This window comes from Macaca thibetana, chromosome 12, assembly GCF_024542745.1.
Source record: "Macaca thibetana thibetana isolate TM-01 chromosome 12, ASM2454274v1, whole genome shotgun sequence".
NCBI lineage: Eukaryota > Metazoa > Chordata > Mammalia > Primates > Cercopithecidae > Macaca > Macaca thibetana.
The window spans coordinates 7489294-7498987 of NC_065589.1; the positions used below are offsets into that span (position 1 = coordinate 7489294).

At 44.7% G+C, this 9694-nt stretch overlaps 1 pseudogene; it reads left to right on the forward strand.

The window, feature by feature from the left end:
- The first annotated feature begins 8664 nt into the window (after positions 1-8664).
- LOC126932280 (centrosomal protein of 19 kDa-like) lies at positions 8665-9150 on the forward strand (annotated as a pseudogene).
- The last annotated feature ends 544 nt before the right edge of the window (positions 9151-9694 follow it).

Consider the following 9694-nt stretch of genomic DNA (forward strand, 5'->3'; position numbering starts at 1 on the left):
TTGGGAGTAATTTGGCAATATGTGTCTAATCTAAAATTCAGAGGTACTTTGACCTGGCAGCTCCCCTCGCAGATACACTCACACAGATATTTGCCTGGTGAGAAATGGTTACCACTGAAATGACCCTCAATTAGGGCCAGGTATATCCATGCAAAGGAAAACACACTTCTTTAGCGCGGCATTTATCTGCTGGTTTTGCCTACCTTATGTCCGTTCCTTTTTGTGCTGACTGAAGCATGTCAGTTTTCTTTTGGGAAGTCCCCCTCCTTCACTCTCAGTCTCTATGGTTTGAGCTGGTCAGTTCTAGGATGGGGGTGTGTGCCTCAGGCCTGACTAATAAGTGCATCCATTCTTCTCACCACAGACAGGCACATGGCCCAAGCCTGGGGGATGCCATCCAACTCCAGGGTGTTGCTGAAACCATTAGGAAAAGCAGCTGAGTTTCTGCTGGAATTGTTGACTGTGATTCTGATGGAATCCTGGGATCCTCAGGGAGCACAGACAGTGAGATCGATTGTGCCCAAAAATAAACCCAACACCGTGTGAGCTCCTACTTGAAAATGGAGGAAGAGCAGCCCTGAGAAATGGAGAGAGAAAGAGACCTGGGCTGACACCCAGGAAGCCCAGGCCCCAGCCGTCCCTCTGGATAGTTCAGGCGCCAGAGCCACTGTTCTTTTTGTTGGCTTCAGCCAGTATGAGTTGGGTCTCTGTTATTTATAATGGAAAGAATCCTGAACAGTATATGCATAAAAAACACCTTTCAAAGTCTTCCTTTTCCTTGGTCAACTGCATCATGAAGAATTTCCTAACAATTCCAATTCCTACCTGGGCTCCACCGATCTCACCCAGCACAGAAAAGCAGTGACTGCACAGTGGGAAGCCCAGGCTAACAGGATTTGAGCTCCCACTGTGTGCCAGGTGGAACCCCATGAAATTTTATGACATCATCATATATGATCCTCCCAATGATTCCATGAAGTGGACGCTTTCTCTTTAACAGATGAGAGCAGGCCGGGCACAGTGGCTCACGCCTGTAATCCCAGCACTTTGGGAGGCTGAGGCAGGTGGATCACGAGGTAAGCAGTTTGAGACCAGCCTGACCAACATGGCGAAACCTGGTCTCTACTAAAAACACAAAAAAATTAGCTAGGCGTAGTGGCGGGTGCCTGTAATCCCAGCGACTTGGGAAACTGTCAGGAGAACCCCTTGAAACTGGAAGGCGGAGGTCGCAGTGAGCCGAGATTGCACCACTGCACTCTAGCCTGGGCAATAAGAGCAAAACTCCATCTCGAAAAACAAAACAAAACAAAACACAAAAAACAGATGGGAGAAACCAGAATTAGGGAGGTTAAGTACTGTGCCCAACAGCACACATTAGTAGGTAGGGAAACCTTTGTTCTAAATTCCTATTTTTATTGCCAGCTGTATGTTTCTCAGATATACAGAACAACACTAACTCTATTAGTCTGTTTTCATGCTGCTAATGGAGACATACCTGAGATTGGGTAATTTACAAGGAAAAGAGGTTTAATAGACTCACAGTTCCACATGGCTGGGAGGCCTCACAGTCACGGCGGAAGGCAAAGAAGGAGCAAAGTCACGTCTTATGTGGCAGACGAGAGGACATGTGCAGGGGAACTCCCTTTATAAAACCATCAGATCTCATGAGACGTATTCACTATCACGAGAACAGCACAGGAGAAACCCATTCCCATGATTCAGTTACCTCCTACTAGGTCCCTCCCATGACATGTGGAATTATGGGAGCTACAATTCAAGATGAGATTCAGGTGGGGACACAGCCAAACTATATCATTAACTCTCAAGAAAGTCGATGTCGTTGATCTCCACCTTATGCCTAAAAGTTTATCCAAATATAACCTGAAAGTTTATCCAAGTATAGCAGAGGCTTGCCATTTGGAGACAGGTGGAAGGATATGCAGCTAGGAGAAAAGTAGAACTGGAGGCATGGACTAAACACAAGAAGAAGTTGAATCTATAAACAAACAAACAAACTATCCTCCTGCAATGCAGGTACTAATATCCATGATGAGGCTCACGTGTGTCTTCAAGGCTTAAAGCCTCACGGGGTCCACAGTGGAGATTCTGCTTAGTCACATCCATGTGGTCTCCATTGCTACAGATGTTGGGCTTATCTGTGGCTATTCATGAAATGCAATTGCATGTGTGACATGGGCAGTACTTTCTAGAAAAAACAGCATAGCTCAAATAACTGGGTTGATGGGTATTTTGAGAATGGAAACGTATAAATAAGCTCAGATGGTAATATTTTAAAATGACAAGGGGTGGGTGATACCAGGTCCAGATGGCAGACTGAACTCTTGGTTTACTGGCCTCCCTCTCCAAATCTTATTTAAATGACAGAAGAAATATTTAAAAACCAAAAGCCTTTAAAATGTAGTGGTGGGTACACCAGAGTTTATTATATTATTTTCTCTGCTTTTTGTGTGTTTAGAAATTATCATATGAAAAGGTAAAAAGAAGGAGCTCATCACAGTGCCAGAAGAGAGGGTAACCAGTAACTCGAGAAAATCTATGAATGATGCAAAGCAGAAAGGATAGCAGCGATGAAATTTAGTCAGAGCTGAAACAAATCACAGCCATCAGAGGCTGCAGGAAAAGTGAGTGGACCACTTTTTCCTACACAATCTCAGAAACGTCTCAAACTCAAATGCAGGGAGCAGGCTGGGGCTGCGAGTCAGCAGCCAGATTCTAGAAAGGTCTAGGACTGTGCTGCAGGTCTGTGGACTGCATGAGAGCATCAAGGCCATGCAGGCGACTGGCCCTGTCCATGGGCAGCTTCCTGCCACCACCTCAGCACAGAGGGGTAAAAAGCAAAAAGTTTTTAGCACAGCAGTGCAGTCCCCTAATCAGTGTTTCTCAGATTGTCATTCTGGGACCAGCAGCATCAGCACCTACTGTAAGTGTGTTAGAAAGACAGGCTGGGCGTGGTGGCTCACGCCTGTAATTCCAGCACTTTTGGAGGCCGAGGAGGGCGGATCACCTGAGGTTGGGAGTTCGAGACCAGCATGACCAACATGGGGAAACCCAGTCTCTACTAAAAATACAAAATTAGCCGGGCATGGTGGCACATGCCTGTAATCCCAGCTACTGGGGAGGCTGAGACAGGAGAATTGCTTGAACCTGGGAGGCAGAGGTTGTGGTGAGCCAAGATCATGCCATTGCACTCCAGCCTGGGCAACAAGAGAGAAACTCTGTCTCCAAAAAAAAAAAAAAAGCAAACTATTGCAAGGACAAAAAACCAAACACCGCATGTTCTCACTCATAGGTGAGAATTGAACAACGAGAACACCTGGACACGGGAAGGGGAACATCACACACCAGGGCCTGTTGTGGGGTGAGGGGAGGGGGAGGGATAGCATTAGGAGATATACCTAATGTAAATGTTGAGTTAATGGGTGCAGCACACCAACATGGCACATGTATACGTATGTAACCTGCACGTTGTGCACATGTACCCTAGAACTTAAAGCACAATAAAAAACAAACAAACAAACAAAAAACAAGAAAGACACATTCTGAGGACCTACCCCAGACTCCCTGAATCAGAAACTGAGCAGGTGGTGCCCAGCGAGAGGCCTGTTAACACACCCTGCAAGCGATCCCCAAACACACTAACCTACTCTGCTTCCAAGATACCTTCTACCTTTCTTCCTTCACAAAAGAGAATCTCCAGTCCAGCAGCTACTTCTCTATCCATACAAACCAAAGAGAACTCTCTACTGGCAAATATTCACCTTTTCCTTGCAGCCGTGGGTAAGCCCACGCTCAAACACACAGCCAAGGCTTGCACGCCAGGGATCTACCTAACTAGAGAATCAAAGCAGTGGCTTTCATATTTTCAAAAGATGCTCACAACAGTTACCAATACTGATTAAACTGAGATCTGCATTGACAGATAAAAGCCCACAACAGGAATCATGAGACATTTGAGGAAAACTAACTGGCTTAAAGCGGCAAGCATAGCAAATGGTTTTCAAGGAAATGTGGTTCACACAAGAAAGAAAAAGACATTTTTATAAGCCTAATTAATATCTGTAGAACATTTTAAGAATCAGTACTGCATTCATGAAAGAAGAACAGATTGCTGTGAAAATGATCAATGAGAAGATAGTCAACAGGTTTTGGAAATTAAAAACAATAAAACAGTAATAAGAATCTAAACAAGAACTTGGTGGACTAACTGGTAGTTAAATAGATGCAGCTGAAAACCAAGTGAGTGTTTTCGAACACAGAACATACAGCAAAATTACAAAGGAAACAATGCTTTAATGAATACACTGAAAGAAATTCACAGTTACAGAGAGGAGGAGAACGTTCATATTTAACTTTACATGTTTCTTGTTGGTTGAATTGTCTACATTAAGCATGGGATATTTTGCAACTTTATTTTATTTATTTTTATTAGTATTGTTTTTGAGATGGGGTCTCCCCCTCTGTCACTAGGCTGGAGTGCAGTGGCCCAATCATGGCTCACTGCAGCCTCAATCTCCTGGGCTCAAGCAATCCTCCCATCTCAGCCTCCTGAGTACTCGGGACTACAGGCGCCTGTCACCATTCCTGGCTAATTTAAAAATTATCTATAGCGACGAGGTCCTGGCTAACTTGTTAAGTTATTTGTAGAGACGAGGTCTTGCTGTGTTGCCCAGTCTGGTCTCCAACTCCTGGGCTAAAGTGATCCTTTCACCTCAGCCTCTGGAATTGCTGGGATTATAGGCATGAGCCACCAGTCCCACCCAATTTTTCAATTTTAGGAAAATAAGCATAAATTTGAATCTCAGGATTGCATTTATTAAAACTCTATGTGTGTGTTTGTACACTATGAGATGTGTGAAGGATGCTCACCAAAATGTTAACAGCTCTTTTCTCTAATTGGTGTGGTTTAATAGTCTGCATCTGTTTCAATAAATGGTTGTTAGTCTTACAGTAAACTTTAAATTGCCCAGTGCTAATGATGATCCAGTTTGCAGATTGAGGGGAACCTGGAGACTGCTCACTTTCACAGCAGTCTGAGTGCTGGCTTTAGAGATGGGAGTTGATTGAGTCAAGGATCTAAATAAAGTGCTCTTTTCCAAGCTGGATGGAGAGGCTCGAGTGCCTTGCAGTTAGACCTCCCTGCTGCTCCTGTCAGATTCCAGGGCCAAAGCCCTCTCCTCTTCCATCCTGGTGCGGGCCATAGTCAAGCTCACTAACTGCTGGTTCCCAAGCCTGGGAGGACACACCCCAGGGCTCTGCTTCATGGTATCCATAGCTTATGCACAAGCCAGTGCTGTTGTAGTTTGGCTTTTATCATGATTTTATCTCGTCCATAATCTCTTTACCCTCAGTATCTCTTATAAAGAGTTATCAGTTAGTTGCTGCTGTGTAACAAACCTCCCCAAAAGTTAGCGGCTTAAAGAAACAATCATGCATGATTTCTTACAAGCCTAGAGTTTGCCTGGGCAAGTTCCACTGGACTTGTGGGTACATCTGTAAGCTGGCTGGATGACAGCTGGTCTAGCCTGGTCTCAGCTAGGAAGATTCAGCACTCTCTGTTCCATACATACATTTAGTCTCTCTCCCTCCAACCACTTAGCCTGGGCTTGTTTTCATGGTGGAGGCAAGGGTCTAAGTGAGAGAGAAGAATTGTACAAAACATCTTGAGGCCTAGGCTCAGAACTCAGTCGCTTCCACTCTACTCTGTTGGCTAAAGCAAGCCTAAAGACCAGTTCCATTCAAGGAATGCAGAAATGAACTCCAACTCTTGAAGGAAAGAGTGCAAAGTCACATTGCAAAAGGCACAAGTGGAGGAAAGGGTGAAACATTGGGATCACTTTTGCAATCAATCTACTGAAAGTCAATTATGTAACCCTGCTGGTCACATCATCTCTGCAAGGGCACATAGAGATACAACATAAATAGTCACACTATGGGGCCATTTGTGAGCTGCCATTTTGCCACCAAGGCAGCTTTTCGTGCACGCAGAGTTAAATCTGGTTGGGTGTCCGGGAGTCTCCTGTCTGATTTGGTGTCCCTCTCTTTTTCTGCCACATCTATCTTCTCTTTCTCACCCCTTACCCAAGGAACCCTTGCTCAGAAAGTCCATGGAGATTTTAATTTTGCAGAATTGCCCTGGAAGGGCAGCACTTAACCCTTACGCTCCTCCCACAAAATGGGCTTATCACACCATTCAGCTTCTTCCTGCAAAGTATCTACAACACACCCACATTTTCCCTGACCTCTCAGAAGATGGCTTTATTGCTTTACTGCCCTAAATCACTTTTCCACCAAGGAACCACAGAGGGAAGGGTTGTGGGAAGGGACTTTCCACTAGACTTACCATAAACAAATTTGAGCTCTTTTTATTTGGGGGGTGAAAAGAAAGCAGATGACAGATGAGGGAGCCTCTGTGGAAATGAGGACTATGTCCACAAAGCCCTCCTGGCGAATCCTCCCAGTGTTGAGATTCCAGCGTGTTTATGGGTGGTGGGCTGCAGATGTGCCCTCTTCTCTCTGGAACAGTAAAAGCAAATGCCTCTTTCTCTTCCACCACTGTGTCAGGGAAACAATGGGGTCCTTTAAGTCCATTGGTTCCTTTCCAGGCCAAATGATGACATCATTAAGGCATCTGATTTTCTCCTTACATAAAAGAAGATTAATGGCTAAGACCACAAGAGGAACTATTGTTTTGCCAGCTTTGTTCAAATGTGTGGTTAAAATACTTTCTTTCACAAAACACAACATTGCCCCAGAGGTAACAAAAAAACCCTTCTGTAGTGATGTGCCTTCCCTTCTTGAGCGAGACCACACACAAGAAACTGAGCCGTGCCCACAGTCAATGCTCCTGATTGTCCTGGGTCTTGATTCCTCACCAATAGCCCAGCTGCCAGGAAATTGGAACTGCATGTGAAAAAGCCAAGGTAAAACAAGCCCATCTGCACCATGGTCAGAAAAAAAATTCTGTTTGCCAAATCCTAAGGTCTTCATCCATAAAGAGAGTCAAGGATGCTGAACTGGAAGCCTTGAAAGTGTGAAGGTGGATGGGCGACTTGCACTCTCTCAGGTGGGCTCCGTGCCCTTTCTTATCAGTGATGAATGAATACACCATCTGAGAAGCAATGGAGAAAGCTTATTTCTGAGATAATGATTCCAATCATTTCATTATGTCACCTGTCATGGGGCCCCTGGCATTTTCCCAGCCATGAGCAGAGCCCCCTCTCCATTCTATGGAGTCCTTGGGTCTTAGAGCTGTCGACAGGAATTTGTCAAGGTCTGGAGGAAATTGGGTCTCTGTGGGTGGTTTCCCCACATGGACAGCCAGCTGCGATGGGATGAAGAATCACTTCTTCAGGCTGTCAGATGCTTTGGTCCTTGGACTGCTCGTAATATTTTTTTCCACAGAGCTAATACAAGATGGGATGCTTCCTCTTTTAACTAGACTTGGCAAGGGTCTTATTGTTCATATAAACAATAGTGAGAAAGACTATCCATGGCTTTTTGAAATATCCTTTGCCCAAATCAATACAAGTGTTTCTGTTCTGAAACCCAGTGTATTAAATTATGTACCAGTGCTGTCTAATGGAAGTTTCCAGGATGATGAAAATATTCCATGCTGTGCTCTCCTACATATATTTGCATGTGGCTAGTGAGTAGCACCTGACCTGTGGCAACTGCAACTGAGGAAGTGACTTTAAATTTTTATTTGATTTGATTCAAATGTGCATAGCCATGTGTCCTCTATATAACTTTTACAGTTATGCATTTGCTTATAAGGTTTAACATGCACTGACACATGACCCAGCAAGCCTATTCCTAGGTATTTATCCAAGAGAAATGAAAGGAAATGAACACACAGAGAATCGTATGCAAAACGTTTGTAGCAGCTTCCTTCAGGATAGCCAGAGATGGGAAACCACACAAATGTCTATCAACTGAGGAGCAGAAAAACAAATGATGGTATAACCATGTAATGGAATATTACCCAGAGGTGAAAAGAAACACACTTCTGACACACAGCAGCACTTTGCTAAGTGAAAGAGTGTCTCATTGTGTGATTTCACTTCTCCAGGGGAGGCAAAGCTATAGAGATGGAAAGCAGAGCGGTGGCTGCCTGGGGGCAGAGGGGAAGGGAGGACCGCTAAGAGGCACAAGGGGCTTTTTCCAAGAATGGACACGTTCTATTTCTCGAATATAGAAAGTGGTGGTTGCGTGACTATGTACTGTATACTGTCACAAAACTCATTGAGCTGTACACTTAGAACGGGTGAATTTTGGTGAGCCCTGGGTGTTGCTGTGGAAACAGCTCAACCAGTGCCCTTCAGGACTCTGAACCCCTACATGCCATCATGGGAGCCAGCATATGGTGCCCTGTGCCGGCCCCACCTCTACTTCCAGGGAGTTCACCCGGCCACGTCAGTAGGACTGTGGCCATTGCCTCTTCTTGCAGTACCAGGCTCTGCCCAGCCTCAAAGTCGACTTAGGTGCTCCTCTTTGCATTGCTGTTGGGTGGGAGCAGCCCCTTCCTGGCAGTATAGATGTTGGTCTGCAGAAGAAGATGCCCTTTCTGTAGTTTTCCAAGGTGGGAAGTCATTATGCAACTTATGCATTTTCATCAGATTTCCTCCGATATCCTCTGAAGTGTGTGTGGGAATGAGGTGCACTGCCAGGAAGTATGGGATCTGATTCTAGCCTCCAGCTAGTGTCTTCATCTACGAGAATGAGATCAAGGGGAGAATTCGCTCACACATTCTGCCAGTTCAAAAGTTTTCGAAGTTTTCAGGTTGCACCCAAGTGGCTGAACAGTTAAAGAATAACCCACGACACGAGAGTTACCCATAACAAGGATTCCTGAGGCATCTAGAGAAGCTTTCCAGTATTTTACGAGGTTACTTGTCGGGGCAGAGTTTGGCAGAAACGATGGGACAAATTCGACCAGAAACAACCATTGATCCTGAAAAAGACCTGAACTTACCAGATAACAAGGAGCTTGCCAAAAGGAAGAGCATCATGGATGAACTTTTTGAGAAAAATCAGAAGAAGAATGATCCAAATTTTGTTTATGACGTTGAGGTCAAAATCCCACAGGATGAATATCTGCAGTCCTGTGGCTTGGACACAGTCAGCTCATGAGTTCTGATACGAAACACCCGAAAGATTTATTGGGCTAGCAGAATATTCATGTTTATATAAATAACATACATTGGTTCTAGAAAAATCTTTAGAGAACACTAAAATGTATATGTTGAGTCATAAGGGGATTGACTATGTTACTTTTCAAAACCAGGACATTTAGAGCATCTACCATGTAGGTGCAGGAGGAAAATAGGAAAAATGGAATACTTTTTTTTTTTTTACTTTTTTGAGACAGGGTTTTTCTCTGTTGCCCAGGTTAGAATGCAGTGGCGAGATCTCAGCTCACTGCAGCCCCCACTTCCTGGGCCCAGGAAGTCCTCCCACCTCAGCCCCCTAAGTAGCTGGGACTACAGGCGTGCACCACCATACCCGGCTAATTTTGTTGTTGTTGTTGTTGTTTGTTTTTTTGTAGAGATGGGGTTTTGCCTTGTTACCCAGGCTTGTCTCAAACTTCTGGACGCAAGCTATCTGTCCACCTCGGCCTCCCAAAGTGCTAGAATTAAAGGCACGAGCCACTGCACACGCCTTTAAGTAGCTTATC